The 15,666-nt window shown below is 31.5% G+C and overlaps 1 protein-coding gene across 4 annotated transcripts in view; it reads left to right on the top strand.

Annotated features, from left to right (window-relative positions):
* The first annotated feature begins 902 nt into the window (after positions 1-902).
* Positions 903-15,666, top strand: part of LOC127734750 (zwei Ig domain protein zig-8-like) — a 52,218-nt gene continuing 37,454 nt past the window's right edge. For 2 of the 4 annotated variants that reach the window (XM_052244756.1, XM_052244753.1), the window contains exon 1: positions 903-1,136. The gene's annotated coding sequence lies outside the window, so the exon portion shown is untranslated. The remainder of the gene's footprint in view (positions 1,137-15,666) is intronic. The other 2 variants (XM_052244755.1, XM_052244754.1) reach the window with 2 other exon arrangements.

Below are 15,666 nucleotides of genomic sequence, written 5' to 3'. Positions count from 1 at the left end.
TGAAAGAAATGTTATTATGCATTATAGGTAGTTATTATCAAGTAATATGACCGACCGCACGCAATTCAATTTATATTGGCGGTTAAGTTATTGCTAAATTTTGTCCAATCCATATTGTCCTGCCTATGACGGATTTTCTATTGCCTTTTCGCACTGGTCTATGACTCTAAAAATACATGAATCAGTATTTTACCATTCTTTTGTTTGACCACGCCCAGTTTGTCCCGTAGATTCAGCTATTCTGCTTAATCCTTCAAAATTTGGTCTAATTTGTCGATTTTATTAATACGATATTCAATTGTTCATGAGCTCCAAGGTTTGACTGTGTTATAGACATTTTGCCATCTTGACTTTCTGTCCGGCAGAAATACCCATACTTTATTAATGCTATTCTTTGAGTGGTTGTCCAAATTACACGACATTTTTCTCGGTCAGTGTGACCACCATTGCAAGTCTTATCAAGTGGATTTATCACAAAGTTATTCTCATCCTGAATGTGCATGAGATATTTGTAACTATAAGTCAAACAAACAACAATCAATTATTCATTCGTTTATTTTTTATATGCATGTTTTCGTTTAAAATCATGATATTCAGCATAACAAGTCATTGTTATACCCCTGCATTCTTATTCTGATAAAAGTTCCTAGAGAAACATTAAATTAGTTTGACCTTGTTGGAAAAGAAATAACATATCTTACACTAAACTTATCAATGACATGAATACGTGAATTCTATAAAGTGATATTATTCAAATAATTGTAAATAAAGCCGATAAAATTCACTTATTTGATTGACATCCCGATGAACAACCCACAGACGGCCACACGCGGTTACCTGCAATAAGATTTTTAACGCCTCAAATGAATTTTATCGATATTGTTTGTTGATTGGCTGTCGGTTGCAGAAGCAGAAGTCCCGCGTGCAGTTGTCGTGTGCTGCTGTTAATCAGTTTTACTTTATAATCATTACAGTTCGTAGCATTATTAAGATCCATGGATTTTTAAACAAAGGTGAATAAAAAGTTATTACAGTTAGGTGAAATTTGTGTAACCGGATTACCTATGTAAGTTTTCTCAGCTGGATTTTTACCTCAAGTTTCATATATATCCGTTTTTAAACAACGGGATCTAAAGGTATGTTTGCTTATCAAATAATATTGAGATACAGCCCAGGTGAAAAGAATTAGAGAAATGTGAAAATATTTTAAATTATTTATCACCTTTCATTGCGTTTAATGATTTTTTTTTATCAAATTTAATAAATGATGAAATTCGAGTATTCTTTTAAACGTAAAATTACATATTTAATGGTTTGGGGCTAGTTAATTGAAATTGAAGTCTTAAATTGTAAAATATAATAATAATTGACAGCCACTGAATGAATCTAGCACCTATGAGGTTTTAAAGGCTAAAAAATCAATCAAGGGAAATTATTTTTGGCTTTGTTCATAATATTTTAAATTGAATTTTACTTAATGTTGGAATATGATGAATAAATACTTGGTACATAATCATTGACTTTAGTGTTATAATTTGAAACTTGCATTTAATATTAATAGGTAACTTACAATTGCATATAATACATGTCAAATGAGATTGATTGCATATATAATGGAATTTCATTATAGATTGGGCCAATAAATACAAATTCCTGTGATCGACAGTCGTTCTATTTTTAAATTAATTTAGTGACGCCAGCTCAGTTATTGTTTCTGCTTAAGAGGAAATTGACCACTTAATATTTTAAGATTTGCACTATATGAATCCTATATGAATGAGAAAATACTACGTTGTGGGAAAACTTTATCGTTTCATCAGCTCTTATAAGAGGTGGTTAAAAGTACTTTAATCTATATGAGACATGCTAACTCATTCAGTAAGTACATATTGTAATTAATATAAATAGTGAAAAACTCCTATACATCCATACCAACCGCTAATTGTTTTTTCTTAAAAATATTACATTGATTTGAAAAGAAGAAAATGAAGAAAGTAAAAACATCTTATCGTTAATTTACTTTATTAAAATTTTGGCATCCTATTGCATCCTCATAGACAAAACTTTAAAAAAAAACGTCTGCACTATACAACTTTAGTTGTGACCGCAACAACATATGCAGACCATTAAACGACGATCTTTAGCATATTTGGATAATCGTTTTATAATGCATGTAATTTGAGGCCAAACATTGTATGTGTAACATTAACTGGGTGTAAATTGATGCTAGATATAAATGATCAAGATATGAATACACTGTACAATATATTCAAAAGGACGTTGACCATGTCAATAGCACTGAAATAATTTAGTCTAAAATGTTCTATCATCATAGCATCAAACATGTACATGTAACCTTAGTATACGATTAAAAAATAAAGAAAATGATAGCAAGCAAGAAAAATCCGGAGTGGAATATTTTATTTTTGAACCACTAAATACTTAATAAATGTTCAGATTCTTAAAAGTTTTATTTATATTTCTTAGGTTCCAAGTAAATATTACCTTATTTACATGAAGTGGTATGTTTATGACTAAACTGTACATGCTTCATGTAATACATATTATTACAACTATATGTATGTACAGCACATTGTTATAATTTTTTTCATGGGTGTGAAAAATATGAAACTTTTAATGTCAAACATACAATGCACTACATGTGTTTTTTTTTTGTTTTTTTTTTGCTTTTCTTGTTAGCCTTGCATAGCTGATTGTATATACAAGTACATAGAATAAATACTTTCGCTGTGTTGAAGACCCATTGGTGGCCTTCGGCTGTTTTCTGCTCTTTGGTCGGGTTGTTGTCACTTTGACACATTCCCCATTTCCATTCTCAATTTTATTAATAAGTTTCATACCGTCATATAAGGACCATTTTACATAAAGAAATTTCAGAGAAATCTCGTCCACATACAACCGATATGTTTTATTTTCTATTATCGCTTTGCTTTGTTAAAAATGTATTTTATTAACGATTTTTATCAGATGATCATAACTGTCACTATAAAACCATCAGAAGGGTTTTTATCAGATAAATGATTATAAATATAAATAAAGTAAGGTATTGTAAAAGGTGACGACATAAAACTTAGGAATTTAAAACCAGTAAATGTCCATTTAAAGCTAACTATGAGAAGCAAATATTTGATGGTTGAATAATAATTAACAGAAAGAGAAAGATGTGAATTTTGTTTTCAAATCATTCCCAGTACAGGCATTCTCGGACATGGCAATGATTAAAAAACTGTTGATGGGAAAAGTTTCGAAAAAAATCGCTGTAACTTTCTATCAATATTTTTTTTTTAAACAGTCCCTTTTATATTATCAAGTCAACTTAACACGATAGTAATAGCTGTATTAAAAGTAGCGATTGCCCCTGGAAATGAACGTTCGGTGCAGAATTGTGTCTCAACAAATTAATATATATCAGTGTGATGTCTTTGACTATATTTAATTGCATTACATTCGAGTATACTAATCTATACGTATCTCGCTCAAAGGCGATGATAATGATATATAGACTGACCACTGAGTCAATTATCGCCCTATTAATACGGAGATAAGTCATGGTAATATCGCTATATTTGTTTGGCCTCAGGGGAGGTTAATAGGCTTCAAGCCAGCTGTCAAACTCGTAAACAGAGATTTTAAATGAAATGAAAATAAATCTGACAAAGCAGAACATTCGAACGGATAAGCTAGCTTGTTTATAGTCATTAGCTACAATAGCAATTTGTACAACAAACTTTGATTAAACGAGATTAATTTCTGCTTTGTTAAAAGTATCCGGGCATGCAGGAATGTGAAATCTAAATGTCTTCCTTGAAACCTTAATTTAGTCAATACAATAGTAATTTTATCGCAAAATAATGTTGTAAAACGTCATTTTTATCGTACTCAGCATGCTTCAAAAACATTAAAACTACAAGTGCAAACAATGAATTTTTTTCAAGTTGATTATTGCGTATGTCTTTTTTATTTAAATTTTGCTATTTAGAAAAAAAAAAAACTGGGATAAATTATATTCACTGCTAATGAGTTTTCAGTGTAGGAGGTCTTCTCCGTCATGAATAGAAGTACACATACATGTAGTATTATTTCTACAACTTGCCATTTCTTCGTTCAATGCAACCTTTTTAACAGGGCTCTTTTTGTATTTGGGGTTTGTTTAATGATTTAATTTTACAAACCAAAACAAAGCTGTAATGAAATACTTTGTAAAAAAAGCACGTTATCTGTAATCAGATTTTGGCTTTGGATTACATCTTTCAAAAATAATAGAATGCTGTATCAATCAGTTCTGACAGCGTAGCAATCAAACACGCCATTCGTCATCCTTAAATATAAAATGGCTGCATTATCATCAGTTTCATTGACTCTTTGCCCGGAAGAGAGGATTTTTACAGTGACATTTGTATGTATTACGTTAACAAGAAATGAGTTTTCTTCTCTGTTAATGCTCTCACTAAGCGATGTCAATTTCTAGCTGAAATGACATGGACTATTCAAGAAACAAGGGTAACGATAAAATGTGTATATGTTAATAGTTCGTGTCGGGCAGCAAGCCACCGACCTCAACGATTGTACTTTTATATTACCATTGCAAGGATGGATGGCTGTATTTATTTATTGGTTGTGACTGGTGAGTTATTCACATCCGACACAGTCAAACAGATTCCCGACCCCACTCGTTAAGATTCTTACTGCAGGCAGAAGGTTAATAAAAGGAAAGAAGAAGGGCCACATTTTCCTGTTTTTGTTTCACTCATACGGTTAAAATCATAAACTTTTCAAATCCTAACTGGAGATTGAATATTATAGCATCTATATCAATAACTTAAAATATACTGTTCCAAAATGTTAAATATTTCCCTTAAAACAAAAACAAAAATTTTTCAGTTGGACAAGTTCGTTGTGCTCTCCTAAGAATGGATGGACTCGAGTTCTTTAAAATTTCACCTCTATTACATCTTAATTTAATTGACTACCCAAACTGTCCCTGGGTGATTTAGAGACAACTTCTCACATCCTGCATATAATGTTGTCCAGTATATATACAAGATAAAAAAGGCAGGTGTGGTATGATTGTACACCCATTATAAATACATGACCTATATTGACTACCTTTTCATCATTCCGTATCGTCTTAGTTGACTTTTGGCTCGACAGTACTCTAAGATGAGCAGTTGCCTACTATAGTTAGTTTGGTATACAGAAATACATAAGCAAAACGTTTTAATAATTGGGGTAGATGCTCCGTCATTCAAAAACCTTTAACTACGCACTGTACTGGCGCAACACACCACATTTCCATGTTTATTCAATGTTTTTCTATCATATTCTGACATTTTATAGCATATCCCTATGTCCATTCAGCATATTCTTTCACATTTTTCATACTCATAGATATGTTGCAGAGCTCAAGCATGCCACAATTTACGTTTTGACTAAATACGCAAGAATATATGGTATACTAGAGACTATAGGTGACTTGTAACAACAACTTTGCTTGTTTCTGAATCCTATAGTAATTTATTTCCTGTATCATCTATTTTGATATGAGATCATTTATTCAAATGCAATATCCTTTTAACTAAAGAAAATTAGAACATTAAGCCAGAATCAGTTAACAATTAACAAACGGGAAACAAAGATAGCACTCTCCGTATTCTCCTTCTGATACAGGCTTTAATTTCAACCTTTAAGTTATCTAAAATAAACCAGAATTAATTGAAAATTACTTATTACATAATATAAAGAAAACGAAATTATATAAGAATAAAATAAGTCGGAAGATATACAGAAAAGAAATAGACAGCCTGTGCTCTACAGATCCTTTACTTTATTATAAAAGTGTAAAAATGCCAGAGCTTAAATCTGATATAATTGCCCCTCGTCCAAGCATAGACTTGCATCTGCACTTTAGAGTATCTTTAACAGCTTATTACAGAATCTCGTGTCGCCCATGACAAAATCGTAAGGTCTGTTATATATGTAGACTTTTACCGAGACGCACAAGCTGTAACCGTTGTAATTTCAGACATACTCGTGACGTCAAAGGTGGCTTTTCAAATCTAATCAGAGCAATAAGCTTCATAAATACTTGCATGCTAGCTACACATTTAACACAGAAAACATTTATTAGACATACCACAAATAACTATATACGTACATAAACTTGCTAATAAAGTGTTTCAGAACAAAAGGTTTTCTGATACAATACAACAATAATCAATCATACTCTGAGGCTTTGATCGTAAGGTCTGTATTAGAACCTACTGGGAATATTTCAACGTAAATAATGCAATACCTGTTACTTTTCACTGCTTCAAAATATAGAGTGTTCTATATTGCAACGAGCTTCCTAAAACTATACATCACATACACATAATTAAATGTAGTTTTGCACGAATAGTTATATTATCGAAAATGTGAATTATTCAACACATAACTTTTGATATGACTATACTTTTATCAGAATGTATTTAACAAATATCGCACCTACTCTTACCGCACTTGTTAAATATTAATGTCGATCTTGATATAATATAGTAAAACTTGTACATTATAGTAATTAGATATGTTATGTTTTAAAATATTCAACAAAACAACTATAATAACTATTAAAAACCCCAATAACTTACCACTTATTCAATGTTATATTCATGTTTGTAAATTTAGCTATCCTATTTTTTATAACATGTCATCGACAGAACCTATATAATGTAATAAAGCAGCAACGATGTCGAGGTTCCCACGTATCAGTTGGTTGTGGCTCACCTAGTTCCTTGGATGCCTGAATATTGCAAATGTTGGTTCATAAGTTTTTTGAGGAAAAAAAGAATACTGGGCGGACAAGTTTGAACCATATTAAAAAAAAAAAGATATACATATATAACTGGCTACTAGAATGGTAGAAAGAATTTTCGCATTCAATAACCTAAGCTATATGTAAATATAATAATTCCTAGCACGATTATCGGTAATAAACTGACCCCTAGGATTTCGATGATTGATCTAAGAAAAAAGGAGATAAAATAGACTTTAGGAACCTATTGAAAGATGGAAAAAGATGAACATTACGAAACAGTAATAGAAAGCCACAGAGAACATCAAACAACATTTAATGTCAGACTATATACAACATGTAGCTTTCAGACAATGTTATTCATTTTGATCATACCACACATTTTTTCCTGTTGTGTAGAAGAGATCAGTCTGAGGTATCAAGCTGGAACTATTCTGCACATCAAGCATTAGTAGTACATAAAATATTACCAAATATCTGCTGTTTGTTATTTTGTGATACAACCTGCATTCCAAACAGATGTATTTGTATTTAAAGCACATGACAAGTAATGGTTTTACTTTCACATAAATACTTTTTCAGAAATTGTTTATATTGTATTTACTTAAACGATTGTTCATCTCCATGCAAAAGACAAGTTTTTGTTAACCTATATAATCAAGACTTAGTGTCTGTAATATATATTATAGTATACCGATGCCGCATTTCACATGTTCAGGTACTTATACATCCTAGTCTTTCAAATTCTTGGGTTTGAGTGTTCCTGATGAAGTTTAAGGTGGTACATAACACTAGAGGGAGATAACTCTGTGAAAATCAGTTGAACGTTTTAATCACGTTCTATTGTTGAGGCAATATTAAGCTTCTCAATGATCAAAATTAGTGTTTGTCAAACTGCTATATATCCAATGAAAAATTTCCGATAAAGTGTGTGGTTTTTTGAAATCTTTATATTTTTGTCAAAGGGTCAAAGTAAATATTTTGTCAAAATTTTATGAAAATTAAACGAGCCAAATTAATTTTAGTCAAGGTGTTTGGTACCACCTTAAAGTGCTTCGGGTGCACACAAAGTTAGAAAGAATTAATATTTTCATCCAAAGAAAATCATTGATATTTGAAACTGGCTTTAAGCAATCAAACAAAGAGATCAATAGAATGGCATTCATCAAAATCACAAGTTCTGGGATATCGTAGTAAATAGACATGTTTTCTATTTGCCTCATCTCTCTGCATGGAACTGCATTAACATGTCAACGGAGAGTTCACAATGACAAAATTGAAATCATCTTTTTTGTCGTAAGTTTTCGTTCTCAAATGACCCCAAATAAAACAAAACATTGTTTGCGAGTTATTATAGTTAATGATCTTTTTAGTACCTTAAAAGCATGACATATTCTTGTTGTTTGTTTAAAGTACGAAGGAAAAATAGTATTCAAAATAATACGTTGAAAGTACAACTGTTTTTAGAGAGTCGATATGCGATAAATGACCGATATTGGAACGAAAGAACTTAAATACAAAATATGAGGAAAAGATATAGATCTAATAGGAAATCAAATATTGGAAGCCAACATCTATAGATATCATCAGTGCTTCAAAAAACTCTCTGATTAATCCGTGCCATCAGTTATCACGAACAATCTTGATTAGACTTTCGGAAAGTAATATCGATGAACATATACCACATCTAAATTACATTGTGCAATAAAACGGGAAAAATATTAAAGAAGAAAAAAAAACGTAAAAGTTATTTACATGTCTATCGCGTAATTTTGACAAATGGAACAATTAAATACTTTATTCGAGTGAAGATGTATAGTGGAAATTGTTTGCCCTAATACGTAAATGAAGTAATTCGATGAATTTTTATTAGGTTCTCAATGGTAAAATACCATTTGATTGATTTTTGTTTGTTGATAAATACTTCGTTTGCTCTATAATGTCGTTTATAAAATAAATTAGTATGTATTGAACAAAGAAATAGAAAAACAAATTATTGATTGAAAATTACAAAAGATTACAACACAAAAGTCAACATGCCTTCTTCAAGTGGCCAAGTTATCAAATGTCCATGTCATTCGAACGCCCCCTTAAATTGATTGGATAATGACATTTATCATTGGGGGTATAATCAGTCCTATATTCAGTGCTTCGGCGCTGTCATGATTTATAACTTTCTTAAATTCTCCTTTGATTCTAGTAACCATTAATAAGCTAAGGTATTAACTCTCTCGTGCATAGTTTACCTTGCGTGAGTTTTGCTGTTTTTATGTCCCTTTTGGTCATATAGCGTGGAAATTTTTGACGCACCAAAATATGAAAGGGTTGTTTTTCATTTACTTGCCTTCCACTGAAATACCCGTAATATTGCGATTGAACGTTAAAGTCAACTGACCTCTTGGGGATTGTGAATACAGGTTGACGGCTAGAAGATTTAAACAACGGAAGTTCATAAATATGCATGAGGATTTATTAACCCGTACTTTGTCCGCTGTTTCTTTATCCCCTCCGTATTCATTTACGGAAATTTGATGTTTTAGTGAAAACGATTTGACAAAGCTTGTGCTTTTTTTTACTAACCTTTTAATATAATGACTCGCATCACTGAAACGAAAATTTTAGTTTCCGTCGCTAGTCTATAAGTCACCATGCATGTTATCGATATCTTAGAATAGTTTGACAACATGTTTTAATTCGAATTAAGCATGCACTAGCTGAAGCTACCTTCTTTCATAATATTGCATATCTACGAGAGATGATAAGTTAAAAGAATTAATTATTAATGAATTCAAATGGTCGTTTTTGCAAGTGTTAATTTTGACAACTTACTGCGCACTATTCTATTAGTCATGCTTGTAGTAAAAACTTGCGGAAGTTTTTTTCTTGAAATAAGGTTGCAAATTTTAACCTTTTTCGTGCGCAATATTTTAATGAAGAGATTCGTGGGTGGTGCACTAGAATATTCTGATGTCTGGCTTCGTGGTTTAGAAACAGTATCTGCTACATCAATCTACTATAGTATATATATATTATTGTTAAAACAAGAAATGTACAACAAAGAATGTAATTCGGTTTTACGTCTTATACTGAAAGAGACACAAATGAAGCATAAACAAAAGATAAGACGGAGTGGAAATGACATTTACAAAATGATAATTTCATACGGTATATATCATGTACCAAAGCGAGTTGTGTAGCTAAGTAATTTCTTTTTTCTAAACCTGTTGATGATCGTTTCGTGAAGCATAAAAAGATCAAAATAATGTTCTTTATAATGTTTTTAGACGTAACCTTCTTTCATTAATATTGCTGATACAATGAGCTGAAACAAGATAATAACACATAGAAGATTCCGAGTAAACTAGATTTCGCATTTTAGGACCTATTGCCACTGTTAAAGATCATTTGAGAGAAACATTATAATTATACATATATTCCAGAAAATAGGGAAATATATGGTCATATGGGACCCACTCATCTTATCAGCTATATAACGTAATGATAGTTTACGTTAAAGCGGTAAATGATTCTTGAGGTTGCTTCCAGATTTTATTTACTTAACAGTTGTCATTGAACAAATAAATGTTTACTTATTAGTTCAAAACATTATGACGACAACTTTGAAGAAAAACAATGATTTCACACACATTCCATGATAGAAATGGAGACAGGGTTTTATTATTTTAAATATTGATCTGCTGAGCAAGGACAAGCAGTAAATACAACTTGGATAAACATGCTTAATTTCTTAACTAAAAAAATGCTTGCCTTAAACAGAATGTCTTTACGAAATGTAATTATTTGTTAAATTACTAGTTTAAATTGAATTTGTCTTAATTTGAATTTTTTTCATTACAATAATATCATTAACATGACAAGAGTACCGTTAAATCCGATTTTCATTTTATTCTTATCTTAACGAGGTCACAAGACGGTGCTAAGCCAATAAAGGCGACAGTGATCACATGGGTAAAGTTAAATATTAGTAAAATTTTAGTCTAATCCTACCACGTTTTAAAATTTAAAGTATTTATGCAGGATTAAATCCCGATACAATCTTTATGTAATATTTAAAGATAAGATAAAAACCCTGATTAACAAATGTTTAGACTGAGTAACAGGCCGATTAAATAGCTTATTATTATCAATGGTAAACACCGTGGCGTTAAAGGAAGCATGCCTACCAACTGATCAACAGATAATTGGATATGGACTTTGGCATGAGTTATCTACCTTGACAATTAAATTACCGATCCCTAGCTTTGATCGCACTTACAATTAGTGGTCAATTAAATCCAGCAAATAAAATAACGGAAAAATCTCATCTCTTTTATTACTGAACCTCATCCATGTATTACAAATTATATAATTCTGTCAATTACACAAAGTTTGTGTCAAATGTTTTCCTGAACGCAGCTAATAAAACAGTTTTTAATCAAAATCATATCGAGCAGCACTAATTGGCACTGAAACCTTGCTGTTTATTAAGTTCTGTTAGATATTTGCTAATCATAATGAACGTTAGATTGTATTCTTGCAGCTGATGCAAAAACTATTTTGTTTGGACCATTTTAATTATGATAAAATTCTCAGTTTTAAAATTATAACTATTAGACTGAAGTGTGTTTTAAACGAACTGCATGAACCAAGAACATTTTGTACCAGGAATTCACCAGCAGCTAGTACATTTGACATTACGGAAAATCCAAAGTTCAGTACTTGTATAACATCCATTTCAGTTTCCGTTAATTAATTTATTGTTATATATCGAAAGTTCTAACAAATGCTCTTCTGGTTCACTTCGGTAGAAATCTTTAAAAAAAGAAAAACTGTAAGCTTCAAATACATAAGTGCATATGGATTAATATTATAAACACTACAAACGAATGTTACGGCAAATTTGTATCACTCGCACGAACAACGTTGTTCTTTACAAAAACTATTATCATTGAATGCTTCCACCTGTTTTGACATTTGATCACCCTTATAATAAACAGTTTTGATCAATTTTAAGCAGCGTGAAATTAAAAACGACTAGCTATTATACTGTGTGCCTTTCTAAAGCGCATTTAGATTTTTCTTCTTCAAAATACTAACGGGATTGCTCAGATTATCAGAGAGTTATAGAGTATGGGGAATGTTTCCGCTACTAACTAGTTCGAATAAAACAATCCACGTTAAACACTTCAAATAACTTAAAAGTGCTTTGAGATTATTAATATTATTAATAATTTTAAAGCGCTTTTAAGTTATTTAAAAGTATTTAAATTTGTCTTTATTGAAAAGTTCATTAAACGTCAGATAAATTATAATCTAAAATTTTTCCACATGTAATTTAAAATTCTTATATTTGCAATATACTTAACTTCCCTTTGGTGCACTACGTCCTTGGTACATCTCTAGATCTGTGACAGGTATCCGATAGTGGCGGTGTAACATCTATACTAGAACAAACGTGCTAAGAAGAGCACGTGCTGCGTACTTTTTGAAAAGCTAACGACATATTGATTGACGGATTTGGTGTAGGTGCTTTTTGTTTGCATACTATTTTCATTTGAATGACATCAACAATTCTTCAAATAATTTGATTAATAGCATTGTTTCGTTGATTGCAAAGGTGAGACGCCAAATGTTTCGTGTTATTGTGTTTTTAAATAGATTCTTCAGTTTAATTTTGATCTGAAATTAGTAGTACATATTATATTTAAAATTTAAAGGAAAAAACAATTTATCAGTGAAATTTGATGTGCCAATCATGTTATGTAAAAATTTTGATTGCCAAATCATAATTTTTTTTATTCCCAAGCATGTTTAAACACAATCGACCCAATGCAAGTGGTAAACTATATGCACCATTTCATAAAACGTTATCATGCGCGTAGCTACGTTTACGTCAAAACGCCCGGGCGTACACATACATTTTGAAGAAAAAATAAAAGACAAAGTGACGAAATATACTTTTTAATCTAATGGTATCATATGATTTATTAGGTAATTTTAGATCATATACATATAGCTCTGTAACTGTTTCGGTTCTTATACATCCTCGGCTTTAAAATATTCGGCTTTGAGCGTGCCTGATGAAGGTAAATCCAGAAAAGCGCTTCAAACTCATGAAATTAATAATGTGTTGTTTTCATATTTTATATTATATACTTTTTCATTTTCTATCAAAGTCTCAATCTACTGTGAATTCTACTCAGTTTACTATTGTTTAAAGCAATTCATTATCTGGTCAGATACGATGTCGCTTGCATTTTTATGTTACAGTTCAATATTTATTTTTACGTTACACTTGCCCATCTATGAAAATTAATTAGAATATATGTCCATTAACAAAATTTGAGTTTAAAAAGGTGAGTAAACTAGATCTATAAGGTCAAAAAAATTAATAGAACGACAACATTGAAATGGAGACTTGCTTTTTGGCTATCTCAATAAGTTTTGATTTTTTTGTCGATTGATTGTTTACCCCACATCTCCTTTTAAACCAATCTAATTAAAATATACATCTCTGATTTCGTTATACTCATAAGATACGAGCATGCAAGTAAATATAGATATAAATTTTAGATTGCTTTTAAACATATTTTTAAGCAACTGTTTTAGACATTTTTCTCTTAAATACATTACCATTATATTCCAAATCAATACAATGAATAAATTTAACTGTAAAAAAACAAATTAGACTCTAAAAGAGACGCGAAATGGATATTCAAACTCATCAGTTGAAAACAAACTGACAATACCATGGCAAAAAACGAAAAACTATGAAAAGGCAAACAACAGTAAACAAAACACAACATAGAAACATAAGACTTAACAACACGGACCCCACCAAAACCTGGGGGTGATCTCAGGTGCTTCGGAAGGGTAAGCAAGTTCTACTCCATGTGTGCAAACCCAGTGATAAGTCTAATTCGGTAGATCACATTAGAGGAAAAGAGGACGGGATTGTGGTAATATCAACAATTGGAACATATCCGTCGTCATTAATCTACTCGTTATGTCGAACGTAAAATTTTCGAAGGGATGATTTCAACTTCACCACTTGGAACTCTTGGTTCAGTAGCTTCCTTGTAAGCATCCACTATCTATCAAGGAAATGATGATAGGAAATGCAAGCTCTGGAATATCTTATCAACTGGCATGTATATACTCCATATGCAGGTGCTGCTGGAATGTTGCTACAAAGAAAAAAAAAGTTCACAATTGGAGGCTGAAATCATCTCCTTTGTCGTAAAGTTTTGTTCTTAACCGACCAAATATGTTGCTATTGATGAGTTTTTAATGACAGATATTGGTATCTCTTTCTCAATAACGCGTGAACATCCGGGGGGTTTCGCCCCCAACTAGGAGGTCTTCTGTTCTGGACCTCAAACCCCTCGATGAGTTTCGGGCGTACACTTTAAAATGGCCTAGCTACGCCACTGGTTATCAATTCAGATTCTGTCAAATCATTTGATTTTTCAGAACTAAACAAATACAAGTGACTGAAACCTTGGGTAAGGCTGTTTGTGGTTACTTCTGAGATTTAAGCATGATACAAGTAATTAAAATAAAATAAGGATCGATATGTGATATGATTGCCAAATGAGACAACTATTGTTGAGACTACAAATGACGTAGATAAAAGCGGCAACTATAGGACACCATGTATTCTTTAACAATGAGCAAAACCCATACCGTATAGTCAGCTATAACAGACCCCAACATGACAAAATGTTAGAAAATTTTACGGGAAAAAAATGATTTAGAACAAAACAATTAACGAAAAACAAATATGAATGACAGCAACCACTGACAACCACTGAATTAAAGAATCCTGACTTGGGACAGGCGACCTCACACAAGTCCAGATTACTTTAACCGACAAAACAGGAGCCCAAAAAATCGGAATCATATTAGAACGGAGTGAAAACATGTGCATCAACACCTGCTATGTATGCACCGAAAGTCACAATCATTTGTTAGTGTCAAATATTGAACATTACCAAACCGTTGATAATGTCTGTTTGACATGCATGGTGATCTATAGTCAAGTTAGAATATCCCAAATAAGTTGAAAAACCGAGAAACTTTTTTGATCAATCAATTCATGATGTTGAGCGAAACCCTGTAAGAGTAGTTAGTGAATTTGCCACTGTGAGAACACACTCTAGTATATCTTATCAAATGAGATACGTATATAAGCGCTGGATGATGGTTCTGATGATATATATATATATATATAACATAACTAAAATCATCGAAATAGATCCTTATTTCAAGATTTCTGTCAGTATCGATTTCAAGAAAAAAGTTTCCGATATAAAGCAGACTTTCTAGTTTTTGTTAAATGCTGAATTCCAATTTCACAGGTATTTATTGCATGTACGCACTCACTAAAAAAAGAAGCACTATTAACGTCGATATCAGGAGTATATATAGCTTGTTAGAATATCAATCCACTAGCTACATGTAAGCTTAACAAATATATATTTTCGATCAAAACGACAAGTTTTGAATAATTCATGCTTTGGTGTTTTTGTTTTTGGAATATTAAGCTTGGACAAAATAAATACATTCGGCAAATATAATGGAACAATTTTCCGATCGTTAACTTTACATGTATAATTACTTAGATGCACGATTAGTTGTCCACTTTGTACTGCATCTTGACTTTTGTGAAATCAAAGTTAAATTGGTGGTCATAAAGTACTTATTCATATATACTGTTTATGGGTTGCCGATCAAAGAAACCATGTCAAATGGATTACGAAGAAGTGGTTTGTAAAATGCAAATTAATGGAACGGCACATTCAAAAGTCATATAAAGCTAAGATAATCCCATAAAACACTTTTTTATTATACTG

The sequence above is a fragment of the Mytilus californianus genome, unplaced genomic scaffold (genome assembly GCF_021869535.1).
Source record: "Mytilus californianus isolate M0D057914Y unplaced genomic scaffold, xbMytCali1.0.p SCAF_3, whole genome shotgun sequence".
Taxonomy (NCBI): Eukaryota; Metazoa; Mollusca; class Bivalvia; order Mytilida; family Mytilidae; genus Mytilus; species Mytilus californianus.
Note: the sequence above shows the minus strand (reverse complement) of the source record. Positions and strands in the feature narration are given on the sequence as shown.